General features: G+C 39.3%; 1 protein-coding gene across 1 annotated transcript in view; it reads right to left on the bottom strand.

Annotated features, from left to right (window-relative positions):
- The window catches only part of TENM3 (teneurin transmembrane protein 3), a 1,525,061-nt gene that overhangs the window by 897,111 nt on the left and 603,673 nt on the right, over positions 1-24,277 (bottom strand). The window lies entirely within an intron of this gene.

Below are 24,277 nucleotides of genomic sequence, written 5' to 3' on the forward strand. Positions count from 1 at the left end.
GTGAGTTGATTTTCACAGTAGGGGACATGAGACACAATGACACTTACTTGCAAAACCCTAAGGGCCAAGTCTGAACAAGATCAAAAAAAAAAATTTCAACAACAGACTATAGCACATGAATTGGTTTCTATCTAGAGAAAAACTTAACTTTGTTGAGTTTGAAGACATGACTTGCAACCTAAATACTGATTTCTCCCTTTCTCCTAATGTAATTATTATCTATGTTAAAAAAAAACAGATTTCCTTTGTGAAACAAGTAAACTGAAATGGAAATTTTAAGAAAGGTTTAGAGTTAATGAAGAAACTCACCCAAGTGAACAGATTTAGAATCATGTTTGAATTGGGGTTCATGAATACATTTACTCTGATTGTAAGACTATGACAACTTTGCAAGATTCTTATGAAGGTGATTACAGTGATGATTACAACAGCCTCTCTGTGCCAGCAAATTTATTTGTCGAAAATTCAGGGTGTGCATTCACCACTCTGAAGAACTGAGCGTGACCAGAAGACACTTGCACTGCTGGATTTTCCGAGTGTGAGTTAATCCACGTGAATCACTTACAAGAGTCCCGATCGCAAGAGCACACAGTAGGCATCAGCCAATGCTTGCTAGTATTATCCATCATTTATAGAGCATGCTTAACGTTTCTGTCACAGATTAAAAGGCTTTATTATTCACAATATTACAGAAGTGTTACTTTAAATGGAATACACAGGATCTGCATTGAGGTGGGTCTTGGAACAGCTTAATTAGAAGAGCTTTCTTGGGAGGAGCCTCAGGTGATCAGATGTCAGTGCTAACCCAGGAAGTAGAGCTGAAGGAAGTCCCAGCTTCCCCTACAAAGAGGATGGCTTCAAGGGGATCTGTGACATGAAGTCACTCAGGGCCGGGTCTCAGCACTGCTCTGAGCAAGACACCCATCCCGAACGTTGCCCAGACCAGCAGGGTCTCTAATGGCCTCCGTAAACAAGTGGCCAAAACTCATCACTGACATCCAGAGATTGGTGACCTTCTCATGACACGGACAAACAGATAAAAACGAGTCTTCAGGGGCAGTCTACAATTTTTTTATTGGAAAATATTTTGGAAAATAATAGGAAAACCAGCTTTTTGTAAGAATATGCAGCTGTGAAGGGAAGAAAAAAGAAAAACTTTAAGTTTTCCTTACTTTAAGTTTCTAAAAAAGTTTGAGCTATCTTCATGGCAAAGCTAATTTTGATGAAATGGAAATTGCCGTATACCCCACAGATTAGTCATTAGAGTGTGGGATGAGATAGTTTCATTACAATCCAAAAAAAGGGAACAAACCCACTAAATAATACTCATTTTCAGTAACAGCTGGTCTAACGTCTTTCTACTAACACATGCAATGGTCAGCCTTATTTAAATTGGCATTCTTCTTCCATTATGTGACTATTAAATGGTTTAATAAAATTTTATTTTGAAGGTCTATAAAATCACTAATTTGGCGTACCAGGGCATATTTCTAAAACTCATTCCACATTTAAACTCTGTGCTGCTCAATTTTAATAAGGTCCAAAGTAGTAGCATCTAAGTGCTTAGACAGTAAAGCGGAGATCACTTTTTTTTTTACAGAAAAGTTATTCATTTAACAAACTGAACAGAGGAAAAAGAAGAACGAAGTTCCAAAAGAGGATAAAAAAAAGGAATTTAGCTTGTTCTAAATGAGAAAGCATTTTCAGAAACTATACTGTGGACTATACTGATCAAAGAATATAGAAACAACCAGCTGAAGTCTTTGTTTCATTTTTAAAAATTACATTTTTTCAAATAAAAAAGGGACTTATTAAATTATTTTCATAAAAGATAACAGATGAATTAAATGAACACAATTACTTTAAAAATGTAGATGCATCAATTTTACAAAACCATCTTTTTCTTTCTCTGTAAGCACTTGCGAACATTGCATCCCCTGTTAAACTGTAAATCTTTTCAGACCAGAAGCCCTGTCTTACTGACCTGTGAATTTCCATTCCATCTAGTATACATATATATGTGTATACTAGAAAGTAATACATACATATATAATTTTTTAATATAGTGTGTTCAACAAATGTTCATAAAGAAGTAAAGAAGGCTAGGGAGGAACTTTTGTCCTTTAAATTATGTTAAAAACAGACAGCCCAAAATATAAATTTCTATCAGAGGCAAAGCAATTTTAGCTTTTCTCACTGAGGGAACTGAAGAAAAATATTTCTGAGTCAACAACAGGTAAGTGACGCTGCTTAAAACACAAACTATAAAGATTTCTTAAGCATCCTTCTGAAATGAGGAATTATCGCAAGGGAAATGTTCTGCTAAGAAGTTTAGAAGGATCCGACGACATTTAACGGAGAAATCGTGTTCCCTGTTATTTACGCTGTCAGGACGGGGGGAACACGTGTTGGCATGTGAATCACCGTACTGTCTGCAGCTGCTGACTTCTAAACGGGAGATGTTACAGTGGCTGTTTTTTGTGTTTCGCCTACAAAGATGAGTAAAACTAGTTTGCCAGAGCTCAGCAAAGGGCACGGTGACTCAGAAAAACACGCATACTGATTCAGCTGGGTTAATTTTCATTTGTCAGCCTGCGTTTTGTGTCCCGTACAAAAGCACCTTCTCTCACTAAAATGTCAGAACCATACAGACAAGTAATACTGATTCCCTGACAACAGTATTTTCAGAGCTGCGATTAAACTTGTTTCCTAGTAACCCTGGCTAGTTGGTAGAAAATGTGCAGGGATTCCACTGAGGGATTTCTGACACTGGCCACCTCTGAAAAACTTCTGTATATTTTAGGGAACAACTTGACTGAACATTAATTACGCACTGCCTTCCTGGCAATAGAGGACACACGGTCACACCTGCAATGTCAGAAACGCATCCGTGGGATGGTGGGGGCAGGGTGGGAATTCGTCCTTGGACATTATTCTGAATTGTTTGCTTTTTAAATATTATTCTGTTTCGATGAGTCTTGTAGTTTTGGAGAGAAACATCTCACATGATGCTCTCCAGGACTGTGACTGGGAAAAAGTCCTAACCCTCTTGCTGAGATATCACTTCTAAAACATGACTGAGAAATGTTTATAAAAATGATGACTTGCCTGGAATAACTGGAAATGGATTTAATCAAACATAAAAATGCAATGAGGTTATTGAAATAATACCAACACTTGTTTGTACCTTACAGGAACACTGACTGACATACAAAGGCTTCTCACTGAATAAATTGGGATTATATACAGTGTTCTTGTGGACATGATTTCTAGTAGTGGATGTCTGAAACCTTAAGTGTCACTTAAAATTTCGCCTCTAGAAATAGAAAATCAATAGGATATAATTATGTAATGTTGGACCCGGATGGCCAAAACATCCTATTTAAACAAATAAAAATCTTCACCAGAAGAGGAATAATGAATTCTACCACACATTGAAAACTAGAAGACATGATTTTAGTCACATTCCATGCACCTGTCTCCTGGCATCTTTTTAGATTACTATATTGAAAAAAAAATTCATTTATATCCTTAATTTTGGAAAAAAAAAAAGCAGGACAGGTATTACGTACATCACTTTTTTTTTTTTACTTATTCTTAATCTTAAAACATCTCTGAGATCAGTTCTTACAAAGTATCGGTTCCCCATCAGAGTTAGATTACCCATGGGACAGTCTAGCTTTTAACGCACAGTGTGTATTTTAATGCATGTAGGGATTGCCTACAAAATCTAACGTGTGTCACTGACATCGTCACCTTCATTTCCTTTCCAAACACATTCCTCAAAGATTCTCGAGACCGAGTAAATGAATAAAATGTGAAAATATTAGATAAAGAGTCCCAAGATTTATTTTCTTTATATATTGAGAAGGATGAGGGATGGGAGAGTTGGGAAGACAGCAAGAGGGAAGAGGTTTCTATACATTGCTTTAAAAATAATGGACTTTGACACCTAACTTCATTTTCTGTATGTTTGGTAGAAAGATTGGGCCCTGGCTTCTGGCCTGGTTTCAATTCCTGCCCACCCCCCGTCCCCACGCACCCTCCATAGGAATTGGAGGGTGGGGTGGTAGGTGAGATGAGTAGAATGAAGGACATAAAGAAGGACCCAGAAGCATAAACCTGCACAGGGTATTCCAGAAACTCCAAGCAATCCGGTCTAGACTTTTAGGCCAGAAACTGCCTGGCATTATCCCAAATCCCTGTTCCCTCCTAGAACAATAACTCATACCTGCTCAGTGCTTCACTGTGCCTCAATACACACAGATTACTGCAGTTACTATGACTGCTAATTCTCTAACCTGCCTCCTCACAGCCGACTTTAAATGTTAGTGTTGTCCAGCTCCCGGCGTGGCCTCAGACCCACTACCTTCCTCAGTTCCTGTCTCTGGGCTGCTGCTTCCTTATCTGGAGCACTCAAGCTTCTTTCACCAGCCTTGTCTCTGCCACCAGAAGACTCTTCTATCTGTCATTCCGCATCAAGCAGTCATTCCACATCCAGCAGAGAAATCACCTCCCAGACCTTTTCTTTCTCTCCATGGGTTTAATCAATCACTTCCTTCTTTGTGCGAGTTCCTGACCCTTTTATGGTCATGCTCCTAATATAATATGATAATGTCTTTGTTTCATCTCTGCTTCCTACTCCAGTGAGCTTTTCCTGGGTTAAACATCTTTTTCATCACTGTCTCTGTCCATCTAACCCTACCTGGTAGACACTTGGTACAGGTTTAAAAATTTGATTGTATTTGCAATTGTAATCTTAATACTAGTAACAGTTCATGGGTGGATGGAAACCTCTTTACAGATTTTTCCTGAAGAGGACCCTCCCAGCAACGCACATCCTGCCCTAGATATTCTGCCCCTAGGGAGCCCCACCTCAGACAAGCCCATCTTCCTGGCTCAGGAGGTGAAGCCCAGGAGAGCGCTGCGCAGGGCCACACGAACAGTGGAGAGAAATCCTGGACACAGAAGGGAGAGGGTCTTCTCCCACACCAGACAGAGTCTCTGTCCAGCCCCACCCCTGACTGTGTGGCTTTGGGGGAGCCAGCTAATCTCTCCCAACCACACCTGGTCCATCCACACAAACAGAAAAAATGACTGTATCTGTCCCATCTACCTAAAGAGTAGGCATGAGGTCAAGTGAAATAACAACAACAAAGATGTAACAAAATATAAATAAAGCCTTAAAACTTACGGGGCCTATTCTTTTCTCTAATAAGCAACCTGGGTTATCTGACCTCCTCTCATACATTCTATTCGAAGAATCTCTGTAAGTCACCCTTGAAATTCCAGCGTCCTCCACCGCTCTCCCAGCTGGGAGTCCCCAGGAGCGGCGTGCTGCTGCGGCCACACTCCCTGCACCCGAGTTCACTGAGCCCTTCGCTCCAGGAGTTAATCATGTTTGGATGGACTCTGTGCTCAGTCTGCCTCTTCTACACACTCCCCAGGATTGCTTCACATTTTTTTTTCTCACTTAGTTGTTACAATATTCTACTTATTTCTGACCACTCTTCCAACCTACCAAGGTTATTTAAAAGGCAAGTCATACTGTATGTGGTACAAGTCAGCCTTATGGATGGATGCATATATGCATGCATTGATGTTTTGTTCTCTTCCCACCTTGGCAATGCTATTTTGAGTCAGGCCCAAAAGCAAGTCCAATGGCTTTGTTTTAAATAACTGAGGTCGTGTCCAGGGTTCACACGATACATGTAAAGAGGTCAGGGGATCAACTATTTTAACAAGCAACCAGTCAATTGGATGTAACAACTGCTTTCTCTCATTTTTCACTGACTTGACTGGGAAGCCGCCTACAGATGCAAACTTAAAGGGAAAAACAGAGGGAACATGTCTTGGGAAAAAGAAAACCCACTGTCACTGAACAGAAGAACTCCACAAAAAGGAAAATTCAAAGTAAAGACTACAGCTGGTCTAATGAGGTTTCCAGTTCAATGATGTGAACGGCCTCTGTGGCTGTGGCTGAAGACTCACAAGGACTTCTTGTTGGACTATTCATTGAATTCCCTTTTTGTTAATTGTTGCAATGGATTTGAATTGCATTGTGTTCCATGTTAGGACCTTCAGTGCTGGTCAGACTTACATGGCTGATCATTCACATCTACTAGGGTTCAAGACCACAGCAATATTATTACACTCTGTTGTCTTAAACTCAGCCAAAATGATGGCTGGTCCTTTATGAATGACATGAGATCATCTGAGTCAGAACACAATGCATTAGAGTGTTCCTTTGAGTCACATCTCACATGTGCAGATAATTCTGGAAATGCTGATTAATATAGGGGTAGCGTTTCATTGCATGACTACCATATTTTAAATGAATTGTTTAACACACTGACAAATATTTAGAAATTTACCTGCTTCACATTGTGGTTTCTCTGTCTGCCTAAAACCACCCTGTGCCTTTGTATTTCTTTCTCACAGAACTGGAAGGTATTTACTTGATGTATAGTCATGAGTTAGTAATTCCTTGAATCATTATCATTCTAAAGTTGAAGAAATATTTTTGGCAAAGTGAAGAGAATTCTGGACTAGCCAGAGTAAGTACTCACTAACTTTATTGTAAAGTTACTTATACAGAAAGGATATTGCATCTAGGCAATAAAGAAAAATACCTTCTAGTTGTGGATAGTAAAACAGGACTCATACAATAACGACCAACTGGAACCCTAAGGCTTTTCTGAATTGAGCAATTTTAGTGATAAATGCCTTTAGGACGGGAGGCAGGGGCAGGGGGTCCTTGGCGTTCTTCACACCTGCATGTGACCACTGAAGGGGTTTCTTTCAGAGGAGAAAATATCAAGGTCCAGTTAAATGTAAGCTATTTCTGCTTTTTTTTTAAAAGCTGAAATACAATAATCTCTTCATTTATTTCCAATTGGGGCACTTCTCAATCTTGGCAAACTATGAGATTTGACTTGCAAAGTATTTCTCAAATGCATTTGTCTCTTTTCTCTCTTCTCAACTCTGTGCTGCCTGGCCTGCAAATTTTGCACATGGACTGTTTCCATTTAACAGGAATATGCTGACCTAGGGCAGAGTTTATGCTAGTTCTCCTATCAGCTAAAAGACTGTATTAATATGCTTATAATAACATTTAGTAGAACTCCCCTATAACATTTCTCAGGATAAATAAATAAAAAGGACAGAAAGATAACAGCCAGTGTATCTTCTATTTGACATTTCAGCTTTTTAATATGCCCTGATTTCCCTAGATTTTCTACACATGATTCAGTATTTCTCTTCATGGACAGCTGACATTATTGCTTGAATAATTAAGTTAGAAACCCCTTTTTGGAAAACAAAATCAATGGGAAATTTAGAATGTGGGGATTAAGAATGCATCTACAAGACTTGTCAATTTAGACTGACAACACAGCAGTATCTTAGATTTGCCTAGCACTTTACAGTTTATAGAGCACCTTGGTTCCTCATGACAACACACTTTGCAGTGAGAAAAAAACTAGAAAAACTTAATGATATTTTTCAAATCTAGAGTTATTCTATTTTTATGACTCCCTGAATGGTTATTTCAACTACAAAGTAGAACACATCTTACTAAAGATCCCAAAGACAGAGACAAGACAGAGAAACAGTCTGACAGACTGAAAACACAGACAAAAAACACCACCGTATAGGGTGGTAGGTGGCAACAGTAGTTGGTACTACACTTTTTTGTTACCATCATTTCAAAAGCTTTGTAATTGTTTTGTGTAAAAAAAAAAGTATTCTCATCAAAATATTCTGATGAGTTGTCAAGGCATGACTTCTGCTCAAGTTCATAAACTTAAAGAGTAGTTATTAATAATTTATGTGCTATCTGAACTATCTTTAATGCTCTTTCCAAAAAATAGTCACTACAAGTCTTTGGATTCTTAAAGCCACACCATGTGTTTTATTTTGGAAAACATTGTTCTGGGTAAACCAACAAATGACATGGACCTCTGGTGGCGAAGGGCTGTGCCCCATGTGTGCACCATGTCACTTTGGCAAGCACCTCCTTAATCAGGTTTCCGTCTGTCTGTTAACTGTAGCTTGATTGGCTTGTTCTAGCATATTTACAGAGTCAATTAAATTTTAGTTTATGGCACATTAAAAGCGATTAAATGGATCATTTTTTAGAAAGATAAGTTAAATGTTGGATAGTCTTCAGGACACTATTTATAAAAATAAATCAGAAAACACCATAGGAATTATTATATTGAAAGTATTTATTACATTATTTATATTTATTTATTTGATAGCCTACGTACTTGAAAGAGAGAGAGAAAGAGTGTGTGTGTGTGTGTGTGTGTGTGTGTGTGGTAAAGCAGTTAGTTTACAGATCTTAGAGTTTAGACATATTTCTGCAGAATATCAGCAGAGAAATAAGATTTTAGGAGGAACCAGGTTTAATTTCGTAGTTATAAAACAGAATGTTTAAGTCTATGACATAGTGTGGCAGTAAGCTGTAGGCAGGTGTGGCTGAAAGCTACTCCTGGCATTTTTTACAGAGATGGGTGTTTAAAATAATGAGATACAATTTTGGAAAGGAAGCTGATTAGGCCATCATGATAGACATGAGCAATTTGCCAGGTAAAACTCTGTCTTCTGAGTCAAGCCAGAGCTGCACCATGATTTGTGTATCAAGCCTCATCCCGCCTGAACCCTGCTTTGTACCAACTGCATAAATAATACAGAAGTGAATGTTTAAATTATCTAGACAACCTCCCACTTTATTTTCAACATAGACAGTTATTCTTATGTATTATTTATATTACTATAACAGAGACACTGTTTAGTGTAATTCAGTCCCAATAATATACTTGATCACATGTTTTAATTTGTCCCACTCCATGAAGTTACATCAGTTTTAAGATGAATTAAATCCGTCTCTTAAATATATTCCTTCAGGAGGAAGGTGAGTTGTTTTCAGAATGATTTAGCCTAGACAAAAGTAGCCTGGGAAAACTGTCAGTTTAATTGACTCTCCATCTAGAACAGTGAATCAAATCATGGAAACATTTCAAATGTCATAAAACATGTATTGTGCTTCTTTTGGAGCACATCTTATTTTCGAAATGTGCTTGTTTTAAGGATCTTTATGTAAGAGTGAACGTAAATTTTGTTTTAAACTGACTGTGTTAAGAGGAAGATTTATAATTTACGACTGAGAAGTATTTCGATACAAAAGAGATTATGTATATTGTCATTGTATTGCTATTATTTACAGCTTTAGACAGTGCTAATCCAAAATTGTGTTTTCTCTTTTTTTGTTTTACTTAAAATCTTCCTACGAACTTTTCCAGTCAAACAGCATAAGAGATGGTACAGATGTAAGGATTATAAAGAAAAATTAAGCAGATGTTTTCTTTAGTACAAATACATGCATAACAGTTTAACAAAGGATTTTGGTAAGTAACATGTTCTTAATGTATTATTAAATTATTATTTAGTGAGATATTTCTTTGAAACTTGATTTTGTATTTTGTTTCAGGACCAAGTCCTTTCGCAAAGCGAGTTCTGTGTATCTATTTACATTCAGTAACTTTATGAGTTTGGCACTAGAATTTCAGTAAAGCGCAAAATAGACAGAGCTCATGGACTGGGAGGGGCGCAGTCACAGAAGGGCCCCCTTTAGAGTCTGAATGTACAAGTTCTTTCCTGTCTGGAGACCTTCTTAAAACTCTTACCTCTGCCACAAATACCTTTTCCCTTTAATATACACCCCTGTTCCTGGTCCCTCATCTTTTTCCATCCCAGCATTAAAGCTACTTTCTCAGGAAAAGTCTTTCCTGATTCCCTAGAGCAGGCTTTCCCACAAGTCCCTTCTTCCTTTTCACTGAACTCTTGTTTTCTTCAAAACAGTGATTACAGTTCAGATTTAACATATGTGTTTGTGGTGTGTCTGTCTCTTTTCTGTCTTTCCTATGAGATTATAAGGGCATAGGACTGAAAGGGCACAGAATTTGTCCATTTTGTCCATGAATGTCTACTATCATCTTACAGTGGGCCTAGCACAGAGTAGGTGCTCAGTGAATACCTGTTGCTTGAATGCATGAAGCAATGCCTAAAACAATACACCAGTGTGCTGAGATACATGCTCTCAAAGAGATAGAGTGCTGTCAGGCCATATGACAGAGCAATTGGACCTAAGGGGATCACAGAATGTCTCCCCGTCCCCTGAAAAAAAAAAAGGACTGGGAGAAGGGAGGAACACAGAAGAAACAGTTCTGGAAAATTCTTACATGGGAAGAAGTACAGCTTATTCAAGGAATTGAAATAAGAACAATGAGTCTGGAAATCAGAAAAAGAGGAAGCTGGGAATATGAAATGAGGCCCCAGGGCTAGGCAGAGGCCAGTTCGTAAAAGGTCTAGCTGATCATTTAAGGGTCTTCTTTACTCAAAGGAAAATGAAAAGGCCTTCAATGATTTTAAACAGGAGAGAAACATAACCCTATTTGAATGTTCAATGAAGCACTCCGACGGCAGAATGGAAATTCATAATTGGGGAAAGCATGAATAGAAGAACATAGAGTAACTAGGGGCCATGCTGTCATTTGGGTAAGGGGAAGGGATACCTTACACTATGGTGGAGGCACTGGACAATGGTGGCAAGAAGCTACCTTTAAAGATAAAAGGCCTTGTTACCAGGCTGGATAATGTGAGGTGAGGGAGGGAAAATTTCAAAGAAATGCCTCTCTTTTGTACAGCTGGGTGATGATGGTGCCATTCCCTGGAAGTTAATTCTAGAAGAGGATTAGGTTTGGAAAAGACCAACGCTAAGAGTTTGGTTGAAACATGGTAAGTTTTGGGTGCACATGGAGAGATCCAGATAGAGATGGCAGGTAGGCAGTAGCCTGCATGAGTCAGAACATGGAGGTCAGACCTGGAGATGACGTTGTGAATTATGGACATAGATGGGTTCGCTTAGGATGGGAGTATTGGGCAAGAAGGGACAAATGCTAAGAGGAACTGCCAATAGTTAAGGACCACCAAGTAGGTATCAATATACCCGTGAGAGAGACTGAGAAGGAGCAGTCTGAAGTTAAACAATTTTTTTAAATTAAAAAAAATTAGGAGAGTAGGTTGTGTCACTGAAGCCAAGGTTAACAAGTGTTTCAGGAAGAAAGGAGTGGCCATTACGATTGATTATATGTAATGAATATTAAAACATGGCTCCCAGATTTAATGGTCTGAAAGGTATTGGTCACTTTAGGGAGAGTTATGGTGGTGGACTATTTTGGACCTACAAAGGACGGACTGAGGAGTGTCTGGCTTCATTATTTGTGACTAATATGACATAATTCATACATGGAACCACACTTAAAAATATGTTTTAATTTTAACATGTTTGTGACCTTTAATGTTGATGAAATCTTCTGGCTTATACTTAGATTCATTACATTTTCGTAATGAAAGAGATAATCCATTCTCATCCACATCTTATCTTACAGATGAGGAAAGCAAGACTGAGAAAGAGTCCAGATACTTTCCCAAGTTTACAATCATCTGTAGAGTTTGAAATAGAGCCCAGATTCTCAATTTTTATTCCCCCCCACCTCCCCCTTTACTTCTGGCTACCCCCCATATGACCTATTTTTTGTGCATTCGCCTTCTTGTAGAACCAATGCCAACTGTAATCTAGGCCAGTGTACATTTTATTGTGATACGCTTTCATTCAGAATTGTAAGTTCAATTTATAACACCCACTGAGGTCTAAAACTACCCTGAAAAGATGGTGCCTGTCAATTAAACTAGAGGAAAATAAAATGCCTGCAGCCCACCCCCTCCCAGCCCCACACAACACTTTGAAAGAGCTCATCAGCAATGGTTCTATTGGAAGATATATCGAAAAGGGGTCAGGGGATGAGGAGGAAGCTGGAATTATGATGCAGCACTTCAGTTGTTTATGTACTCTTTCTGAGGTATGTTTCTGCATAAGACATGTCCATATTTTCCTAAGCAACTTTTATGACCAAACCTACCAATTTAACCCAAGTCAAACTGGAGTGGTTAATATGGAATTTGAAGTCACTGAATTGGAGAAGTTCAAACTTCATTTCCTCACCAACTCTACCTTCATTCTGCATGACCAAAAAAAAAAAAACAAAACACACACACACATATATATATACATTCAGAAAAAAATATTTACCCCTTATGCCGCAACTTACAGCAATGATAACAATTTTCATATAAAAATCAAGCTTGCTCCTCTCTGGCCACACATATTATCCTGATGGCCTCTGGGAGACATGGGTCCTGTGTCGGCCACATCTCAGCCGGCAATGCCCCTGATAGAACCTGACACAGCGAGCAGTTAACACACAGCTGTTAAAAAGATAACAAAGTATATCGCCATACTTAAAATTCTATACATACTTGAATTCCATATTGCCTTATATCTAATTAATGTTTATTTCCCAATTTGTGACAGATGGTGCTAATCATCATAAAAGTTGGTAAATCATAGCAGTGAAAAAACGATTTTAAGAACATTGCTAAATTCTGAAACAATAGGAAAGGCCATATAAAACATTCATATTTATTACTACCTAGAAGCCACAATTCTTCCAATATAACTCATTTTCCAAACTGCAAAGAAATGGTTCACATTATAAAATATGAATGATTACTTTTAAAAAAGCTCTGTCTTCCACATAAAGCACAGGTCTCATATCTTATGTTTTCAAAAGAGCATTCTATCTGTTCTTTGATTTGATAATATTTCTGGGAAATAACTTCAATTCAGATAAACCTAGATTCAGGTGGCGAGTGTAGCAGGACAGACAGACCCAGACTTGTATTTTTGAGCTTGTAGTTCACATGAGAAGTCTTCAAGGACCATAAGTCATTATCATCAAATAGTTTTTATTCCAGTACCTTTTGCATCTGCAGCACTGCCCTAGGTGTTAGAGTGATTTATGGGGCAATGTTAAAGATACAGAATCTGTTCCTTATTCAGTTTTTGAGTGAAAAAATATGTGATAGTAATTTGGGAAAATTTGATGACTATGCAATACATGTAAAGAGCCCCTATTGTAAATTTCAATATGATTTCTGGTAATCATATTTTAATAAAAGCAAGATATCTGGGAAACACAGAGTGCTCTTCTAAATGTGGTCTAAAACATTATTCGAGTATGCACAGTGACCTGCTTAATATTGTAGTATTTACTCAGAATCACTCTGGTCCAAGAAATTCATCAGTAGCCTCCACTTTTCCAAATCAGCATTTGCAAGATTATGTTCTGAGGAACAGTTAAGAGAAGGCCCACAGGGAAAAAGAAAAGTTACATATTCAAGTAATTTTATAAAATTCTCCTGCTGATCCACCTTCTTGGAATTTTACAATGCCTAATGGCTTAATAAGCCTTCTGAGAAGTCCTGCACAAAACGAGCCTGTGTGACGTTGTCTAACTCAGCATTTCCCAAACTGAATTCAACGGGGAACAGGTTTTTTTCATAGATCATTCACTAACGTCCCAATAAACTCCAGTTTTGGGTATCTGGGCTAGACGCATCAATGTGATTATTACTGTAGTTGTGAAATTTCAGTTTTGTCTCGGGTAGAAATTGCACAGCACCCCAGCTGTGGCTGTTTGTTGGTTTGCAAAGATGTCAGCACAGTCATATGTAATATGTGACACACACCCCCACACACAAACACACCCACACTCTTCTGTCTTTTCCATTTTACCATCATTCCTTCAGTCAAAATTTCCCTCTGGAAAGTAGTATCACCCAGGAGATGCTGAATTAAGGATGAATTTAATTTATAACAAGTACGTATGTTGAGAAACAGTAATACGAAGTAACAATACACGTATTTATTATTACTCTTAGTCCCTCCATTTAAAAGACACTTTGGTAGTAAACTCTTCTTTCAAAGAGTACGTTCTGGAGGTCCTTATTTTAAAACGAGGTCATCGCCAGCTCTTTGCGGGCGCTGGCATCTTTGTAACTCTTCTTACCCCCTGCCTCTGAGTACTGTGCTATGTTCACTGCAGACGTTCAATATATGATTACTCCATTGATGACACTGTATAACTTCCATCATAATTCTTGTCAACAAGCATTAATCCTCACTGAACTGCTTGTTCTTACATAACACTTCACGCCACATGTGAAGAGACGTTATTTTCTAGAGCAGTTTTGGGTTCACCTCAAGACTGAGCAGAAGGTACAGAGATTTCCTATATACACCTTGCCCTACAGATGCATAGCCTCCTTCACCACCAACATCCCTCACCCAGCTGGTCCATTTGTTATAACTGATACAACTACACTGACACATCGTTACCACCCGAAGTCCATGGTTTACTTTAGGGTTCACTCTTCGTGCTATACATTCTGTGCGTCTGGACAAACAGCATACATCCACATCATAGTATAATAAAGAACAGTTTCCCTGCTGTAAAAATCCTCTGTGCCCTACCTATTCATCCTTTCCTCTCTACTAGCCTCTGGCAACCCCTAATCATTTTACTGCCTCCATGGCTTTGCTAGTTCCAGAACGTCATAGAGTTGGACTCATCCAGCATGTAGCATTTTCAGACTGGTGTCTTGCACTTAGTAATCTGTATTTCACTTCTCTCCATGCCTTTTCACGGTTTGAAAGCTCTTTCCTCTGAGCACTGAGCCTTTTGCTCATCACAGGGAATATAAAGATGGAAAAGGTAAAGTTTCTTTTTTCCTATGAATAATCAACTTGCTGGGAAAAGTAGACAAACAGCCAGTTACTTAACTGCTAGGCGGCAGGTATGCATCTTGGGTGGAAGAGGCCAGAGCAAGACACGAAAGGGCTCGCCGAGCACCAGGCGTTACGGTGTTCTGCACCTTCCGCCTTACTGCGTTCCTCTGTTGACCCTGTGAGGCAGGTGGCATTGTTCAGACATGGAAACAGAAAGTCAGGAAAGTGAACAAACTGGCCCCAATCAGACAGTCAACAAGCAGGTAAGCCGGGAGTTACGGAGGTCTGGTCGCTCCCAAGATGCCCCTGGTGCCCGCACTGCAGGGAGAGCTGGGTGGTCTCACGCCCAGGCGTGGCTTCTCCACTGCTGTGCGCTGGGGTGCACAGCTGGCTACGGCCGCCTCCGGAGGACGAACATGACGGCATTCTCATGCCACTTTATATGTTTTTAATACGTGACTCCATTTACGTGTGACCAACATTAGTCATAATCACCCTCATATTTATCGAAGAAGGCAAGTTGATTATGATTTTTGGAAAATACAAAGTAACCTATTAAGGAGCGTAATTACTCCATCTAGTATCAGGCAACCTTAGAGATCTCCATCACTTTCTAATTTGAACCATTTACTTTCATGGAGAACATTACCTACCCATGTTGGTAGAGCATTGTCTATAAATTATGTACAAGTAGCAGTGTGTAACACCACTACTTAAATAAACATGTATTATTTATAGTGTCACAGGTGAAGTATCGAAAGAAATGATGTAATTTGCCAAGAATCCTATTTGGAAAAATCAGTTGTCCAGAATGCTGAACTTGTGCAAAACTGGCTTTTTTCTGCTGTTTAGATATTTTAGTAATAGATGTGTGTTATAATAAAATATTTCAAATAAACACTGCATTATTAATGTACCTTGTGCTTGCCCTAGGGCAGCAGAGGCATAAATGATTCATTTAAATTCTGGGCTCTTCCTGCAACACACACTCAGGACTTCTAATAGTTCCCTATGTGAAGAATGTACCTTTATTGTTTCCATTTTGACACAAACACTACACGACATGAATGCTACACACTGATGTACCTATACTGTTTCATGCTCGACAGCCAAGTACAAATCTTTTCCTCTTATTTCCATGCCAAAGACCTGTGGCAAAAGTAACATTACTATTTAGTACAACCAGGATTTTCAAAAGAAAACGCATACAGATGAATTTCTTCTCTAATTTCACCAGATTCCTTCTTTTTTTTTCCCCTTGAACTTTCACTGGGTTAAAACAATCAATTTTAAATGGTGACAAAATGCATGGGTCTTAAATTGTGTTATAGATCATTTTAAGGCCAAGAGAATTAATATAGCATTATCACTTTGCGCTTTGGGACATTAATAACCTAGGATTACCAGAGAAGAAAACACGGTAACAAACTGGTCACTCCTGCCAATTATTTTTTACCACAATGGGACCAAGGGACAGAACCTTTTTACCTTTCCATTTTTCAAATTCGTATATATTACATTATGTAGTTTCCATTGAATATTACCTAGTGGTTAATTAAAAATTATGAAATGGTATTCACTCCAAAGTGTTAATCAATACTTGGAATCTGTTTCCCTCGAGTGTAGAGATCAATTACTAGAGATGGTGTTATAAGCTGTTTATCTTCTACACTTTTCTTCGCTAAGACACACTTTTGGATAATCAATGAAAAGCAAATTTCATATCTAAAATTAGACATTGTAAACTGCCTTTTAACAGAAGAATCATAAAATGGTTCTTATTAATAGCTTTCTAATAAAGCCATCTCTTTTACATTCTCTCTGTGCAAGTTCTCAACTTGTTGCTGCTGTATTGAAATATTCCAGCAGGCAGAGACAGACTCGACTTCTCTCCAGAGTGCCTGTCAAACAAGCATTTCAACACAGTCGTAACCCTCTTGAACAGAGCGGGCTTTATCTGTGGACCCCAGAGTCAATTCACTGAACAGCCATCCAGGTGTGCCAGGCACCAGACACAATTCTTCAGGCTTACAAGGCAGAAAGGGAGCAGAAGCAAGCAGTCCCCTTAGACAGAGTCCCTAAGCGCTGGTGTGCTGGGGGCTGCCCGGTCTGGCTTAAGCGACTCTGAGGCCTGAATGGGGAGACACTGAGGGAATGCGGTGGAGGGAAGAAGAGGAGCAGAAGGAACTGGGAAAAATGAATGAGAAAGCCTATTTACTGAAAATCCTAACCCTACTTCCCCATGATTCCTGATAAGGCTCTATTCAAAACTTACCCCTGAGAACCCTCATACACTGCTGGTGGGATTGGAAATGGGTGCAGCCACTGTGGAAACCAGTACGGAGATTCCTCAAAAACCAGTAACAGAAGCACCACATGACCCAGCATTCCCACTCCCGGGTGTAGACCCGAAAACAGCACAAATACTACTTCAGACAGATACATGCACCCCAATGTTCACAGCAGCATTTTTTATAATTGCCAAGGTATAGAAGCAACCTAAGTGTCCATCAACAGATGAATGAACAAGGAAGATGGGGTGTGTATACACACACACACACACACACACACACCAGAATACGACTCAGTCATAAAAACAAACGGAATTTTGCCATTTGCAGCAACATGAATGGCCTTGGAGGGCATTACACTAAGTGAAATAAGTTAGACAGAGAAAGACAAATACTGTATAATATCTTTTATGTGTGGAATGTAAAAAATACAACAAACTAGTGAATAAAACAAAAAAGAAGCAGACTCAGATATAGAGAATAAACTAGTGGTCACCAGTGGGGAGAGGGGATGGGCAATGTAGGTGTAGGGAAGAAAAAAAGGATTATTATATAAAATCATGTGTGTGAAACTTCTGAAAATTATAAAGCACTAGAATATAAAGGATCTTTCATTCAATAAAAAATTAAATTAAAAAAATTACCCCTTAAAGGGTGAATGACTTAGGGACATGTATATTTTTTTAATCTCCTTAAAAAAAACTGGGAATTTAGAATAGTGATTTGGAGTACATGGTTTCTGGAGTCAAACAACCTTGGTACAGCTCCCAAGAAGCCATTAAGTCCTGTAAGACCTCGAACAAGTTACTTGGCCTCTCTGGGAATCCCTTCACCAAATGAAGGTGGATGATAATTACATTATCTCTCAGGGTTGTGGTGAAGATTAAACGCATGGGTATGTAAAGCGCTTAGGGCAGTGTCCAGCACCTGGGGTCTTCAGTCAACGCTCGCTATTACTACTATCAAGCATTCTTGGCAAATGGAGGAATCTGAGCCTCTGTTGCCTAAACAGTGCTGGATTTTTAACGGCAAAATGTTTCTCAAGTAACCTCTTCATTGCTGACAATGCTGTCAGCCGTAAAGAAGCCTCAGTTACTCATTATGTGGCTATTATTGGCGGTATATTAAGCAGAATAATTCACTAGACAGTTTGTTTCATAAAATGAGACCTGTGTGGAAGCAGTGGAGGTACCAGGACAGGGAGATGGGAGCAGGTCCACCCTGTTCTCTGGCCATAAGGGGACACATTTTCTGTCCAGTATTTAAAATGGTGTGAAACTGACTATATCTGGTATGTTATGCTCTTTACTGTCACTGTACGCTGGCCTTTCCCAAATGTCCGTAATTTAAAAACTTTTTCCTGAAAAATATTTTGTTGCGTCTAAGTTTATAACAAGTGCTATAGTACTGTTAAGCTGTAACAATATAAACGTGAACTTCAAATTAGTACATTTTTATTACTTACCCCTTAACAAATTTTGTGTTGTCGCTAGAAGTTAATTCAGAGAACTTCCATTTATAGAGTTGGCCCCGGACTCAGCAACACATGTTTGTTCTGAGTGTAAAACTCAAATTCTGGGGGTTTTTTTCCTTAGTTTTTTTTTCAAACACTGTGCTATCATTTACTTTGAATCTACCCTTTAAACGGAGGAAGTTGGGGCACAAACTGCTTTCAAAGAGACCTTGCAAAATGCTGAACCATTGTGAGTATTGGAAGTTCTTACAAAATGTACCAAAAACTTATAATAAATTTTCTGGTGAAGATACTTTAGTGGAAGATTTTTGACTGCATACATATTTAACAGCTGCTAACATGTATCCAAGAGGGGGGAAAAAAGACATAAAAAATACTGTAATTTCTGGATTTTTTTTTTGTGAAATGGGATTTCATCAATCTCTGCCTGGCCTTCCCTTGTGTTAAAGACTTGCCTTAATTTGTGTATGTACTGTCTTATGTTAAGGAAACTTTCCAAGATTAAAATTTTTTTAAAAAACTAATAAAAATGTATATGATGTTTAATAAATAGTTTCACATCTTGTATTTCTTTGATATTGTCATTTTTTAAAGTTTTATGACTATTATCTAAAAAAGGAGGATGTTTAGAAATTACCTCCAGGTGTCAAGTGTGCTAGGGAGGCCTGGCCATCAGTGGCTGGGGGAGCACCGGATGATTCGGATCAAGGAAGAGCTGACTCCTCCCCGAGTACTCCTTCGTAGCCCTCATCCACGGACCCCGCTGGCAGGTGCTGAAGGCAGACTTCACTCTGTAAATATCTTCCCTTCATTTTAAGGGTGTTCTCATTTCTCTTGCTGAAACTGTACAGCACTTTAAGGCTAAGGGAAAAAGTTACGTCTCCTAAGATTTTTCCCCATACTCCCATTTGAAATTAATTTTTCCCAACTTTGGGTTCCCCAAACTCTATTTGATAATATCTTCCCCCTAAAACTAAGGTCACTGATGAGAATGGACATAAGGACGTGAGGGGCCCAGCAGAGATGAAGGCTAGAGACGTGCAGAGAAGGGAGGAGAAAGTGCCTTGGAGAAACTGACTGGGTAGTCTCCAATCATTGACGGTATGATTTTGATGAATTTTTTATGTTCTTGCATAGAATGCATAATTGCCTCAAATCCATGGGCGTCTGAAGAAATTCAAGCAGTTGCCACTGTATTAGGGGAATACGCAGAGCCCAGGAGGGAGCCCACCTCCACTCCTACCGACCAAAGGCCCATGGAGACAGTGAAACGAGGAACAAAACCCAAGGGCCCGAAGACCCTTCAGGGGCTGGGAAGTGAAGCCTTCCATATGGAACACTGTCCAATCCCCCGGAAAATGTCCGTGAAGCAGAACATTTGTTTGATTATCAATAACCAGCAACCATTCTTTTCAGATCCAGTTGAAAAAAAAATTTCATAATTTTACTAGTTAGAAATTGGTCTTGTAAAACAGAAAAATGAAAAACAAGAAAATAAATGGTCCAGAAGCCATGCTGGCTGGTAATGTGCGGGTTCTAGGCTCAGGGCAGAGTTGATTTTAGAGATGATTGTAGCTTCTAAACTTTATCTTTTATCTTGAATTCGTCTATGGCCATTTACTTCCAAGACTGGCAGCCACTGAAGCATTCTATCCTCTTTTCCTACCCTGTCTGTGTTAATAGAAAATAGGAGAGGGTAAAAGAGTAATTCTAAAGGGGCAAAAAGGCCTCTTAGAGCAAATTGGGCAGAATCAATGTATAAAACCCTTCAAGGAGAAGAATATAAAGCACTTACTTGTTTATTGTTCTGTGACTTCCTTCAGCCCTTTCATTATGTGGCTGACATGAGACACATATGGTTCAATTGTTTTGTGTCTCCATAATACTAAAATTATTCAGTAGGAAGCATGCATTAAAATCAGGCCACGATGCCCTAATGGGAGTCTTGGGTCCATGCCCAGGCCAAGGTCAGGAAGGACGTCCCACGCTTAGATTCCTGGGACGCCTGTTCCCAAGAGAGGAGGCACGAGGGGCGTTGGTTCAAAAGCTGTACGTGGAAGTAACAAAATAACGCAATGGCTGTAGAGCAAATATTGCGTTAATTAAAATAATTAGCACCATCTACAGAAACAAACTAGATACATTAAAGTATGAAGGCCCATGGATTTTTTGCGGGTTTTCAAAAATCAGAAGATAACAACTCAGTCATTTGAGCCCACTGATACTATGTATCATGCCAACTCAGCATTGTCTATACATCCTGGGGGAAAAAAACACCACTTGATTCACCTTTGCTTCTACACCTAAAGCAAAATAACTCAGCCCGTATAAACCACTGCATTCGAATTTTGCAATGAACATACTATCCTATCAAGAATACATTTAAGCTAAAAACATAGCCACTGGAGACCTGCAATTCTATCACACCCTTCGCTTTTCTGGCTACCTTCAGAACATCTAGGAAACTTCCGGGGAATGCCTCTTTAAAAAGAGCTTATACACAATCTTCGAAGCAATGAGACTCTGTTATCTCAAACACTATCAATTCAATAAGGCCAAGCCCAAGAACGGAAAAGCAGAAGGGGTGATTTTACAAACTGCCACTCCTTATCGGACTGCCAAATGTATACCTTTTGGACTTTCGGAAAGACTCTTTTGGGAGAAGAAAATGGTAGAAGAAAGAAGGGGAAAAAAATCTACTTAATGTTTTACGGACTTATTAAAAGAAAGTCTCTCCTTTTATTAACTGTGAAAAAAAAAATCCTCCACTAATATAGAAACTACAGCAACCAACTGGAGGGGCCCCCGATGACGACACCTCCCCAGACAGCACTAGCGGCACATCAGTAATCGGTTTTCTGAATTTTAATGATAGTTTTCAAACAGGGTTCATGATTCAGCAGGGGCCAGTAAAACTTCACACTATCTGTTTAAGAATTTCTGTCTCTTTTGGTTCACGCTTTTGATTAGAGCTTTGCTCTAGCTATTAATACAAAGACTGACTCATGCCAAACTATTAGCTAAGCAGCCGTTTAAGAACCAGGGAGGGGAAGGGGGAGTTCTGTGATGAAATTAAAATGGGATTTTTGTTGAGTTTTGCCGTCTTAAATAATATTGAAACAGTGCATAAAGATTATATGAAAAGATAATTTCCCAGATACTGTTGTCCCACAAGTTTGCTTTTCTGAGGGCCACTTGGATCTGGAAATAGTAAGTTGTGGCTTCTATTTTCACTCAATCTAAACAGCTATCTCATGAGAATGTGCTGATTTTAAAGTATAAAGATCAAGGGGAAAAAAACTGCCATCCTGGATATAAAAATTAATTTTTAAGTCATTAAGTGTTTTCCTCGCTATAAAACTGATTGAGCATTTTACTTGTACAATTTTAAAATTATTTTATTTTCAAATATATTGAAATAATTACCATTGTTCCTTTCATTTCTATACTTAAGTTGAGGGTCCACACTTAACGTCATATTTCTAGTGAGTCGAAGATACCTCTGTGGTGCTTTCGGAAGCTTGTGCCCTCTAACTTAATGAATAAAGAAATCATTTGTGTCGGTGTTTGAATACAAAGTTTAAGACAAAGCAGGGATAGAATGTAACCCCTAGAAATACAGGCTTTGAAATATCTGACATAAGAAAAATACACTGAATATTAGCTTTTACATTAGTTGCTATAAATTAACCCATCCACAATGCCTCAACAGGTTCAAAACATATTGAACGAGGGATTTTTTTTTCCAGCAACGTACGAGGCACTGAGCAGATGTGCTTTGTACGGAACGATTTCATGTTTCAATGTGACAAAATAGATGAGCCACATAAAGCCTAATTTCAGTTGCAAATTGCAAGCTGGAATAAGTTCCAGAATAGTAAACAATTAGCTGCTTTATTTTCTTTTTAATAAGACTAAATTACCAGATAATATCTACTGGCATCAACTTGGCTAATAAAAATCTGTTTAATAGGATTTGCCATTTTTCCAATTGCTATCATGATCAGCTTTGCATTTTGATTATCTCTAAACTTTGCCTCAATTTTCTCATAGAAAAGCTCTCGGTGGTAATTGCTTTAACATTTATTCCAGGTCAAGTGGTTAAGTATGAATAATGATCTGTCAAAAATGTACAGTAATGCCGTCAATAGAGCAATTACCATTTAGCTGGAGATTATTATGGCAAAAGAGCACATTAACTGGGCACAATAAACAGAACAACAGAGGAAAAGGGGGCAAAGGGACTGTCTGCTTGCAAAACCTGTGCGTGTTGTACGTGTTCCTGACAGGTATTAATTGTCTTTCAAGACCAATTAGCCAGACCCCCACCATGGTCTTCCCCATACAGAATGAACCAGGAACTCTTCATTACTGGTAAAAGGAAAACAAATGTTGATACGGCTTACACTGAATATTCCCCAAAAGGTTGTCTCGCTCTATTTTCTGCCATGGTGTTTATTTCTGCTGCTTCTCTGGTCTCCTAGGGAAGGCCCACCACCAGGCGGGATTTGTTGTCTGTTGCAGTGAATCGCCGATGAAATTAATGCTAATGGGAGGTGACAATACCTGCTTTTGTTGTCAATATTCCTACAGAGGCCCAATTTTTCAAAGCGTCTTTCTGTAGAAGCAAGGAATGAGGCCATAACTCAATACATACAGCACTACTTGGGGGAAAAAAAGGTGATAAAAAGGAAATACGATGTTTACCCAGTCGACACTCAGTGATGTTTAGTTGCAACTCCCTTAATATCTGGGGCTAAGGGGAAACCTTCCAACCAATATTCAAGAGGAGATGAAAAACAGCTCTTAGCTTGGAGGGGATTCTAGATAGGCAGTTACCGTGCAGCGAGCGGAACATCTCAGCACCCGGACTGAAAAACTGTCACGTTAATTCCAAAACGGGCTGCTGTCAGACTGACCTTAGACTTTCACTGACCCATGTTTAGTTAGAAGAAAGATACTCAGATTTTAATTTGCATGGGAATGCACTCGGAAAAGTGGTCATAGGTCACCCCAAACCATGTTTACTCACTCACTCAGAAAATGATCCTTTGATCCTACTCTGCGCATCACGGCGGTTATGGTACAGACGTGGGAGTCACCGCCATTTGGGGTTGAGTCTCACGGTTCCATCTCTCACCAGCTGTGGCTTCAGACAATTTCTTTCACCTAAGTCTCAGTTTTCTCATCTGCAGGGTGGGGCAATTATACAGCCTCCCTGTTCTGCAGCTACAATGACATAACACATGGGGACTGTTAGTGAGCACGCCCGGCGTACGGTGAACAGGCCATGAATGTTCGCCTGTTAATTGTGTTGTGGATGCTATGGTTCAATATAACCCAACTCTGCCTTCAAGAGCTTAAACACGGTTTGTATTTAGCAAGTACAATGATATGCCGTATCGGATGGCTGCCACTAGCAGTGCTGGGGCTGGGGGGCCCAGATGTGTTACAGAATTCCAACAAAGCTCTCTTGGTTGAAAGGCTAAGAGCAGGCTGAGGCCGCCCCAGGGCACTGGAGCGAGGGCTGCCCTCTGAGCCTCCTTCTGCTCTCAGATGCTTTAAGCTTTATTCCCCACTTCTCGCCACTGTCCCGCTTACTCGCTGGCTCCACCCATCTCCTGAAGTATCTGTCAGTCTCCTGGCGATCGGTCCCTCACTGACACCAGAGGCTGAAAGAGAACCTGCCCTCGTATATTGTCATAAGGTGATGCCAGTAAAGAGCTTAGGACAGTATCTCGCACAAGATAAACTCTACATATATTTCAGCTCTTGTCAGATTGACCCCCTGCTCTCTGCCCATTTTTGCTTGAAACTCCC

The sequence above is a fragment of the Vicugna pacos genome, chromosome 26, assembly GCF_048564905.1.
Source record: "Vicugna pacos chromosome 26, VicPac4, whole genome shotgun sequence".
Lineage (NCBI taxonomy): Eukaryota > Metazoa > Chordata > Mammalia > Artiodactyla > Camelidae > Vicugna > Vicugna pacos.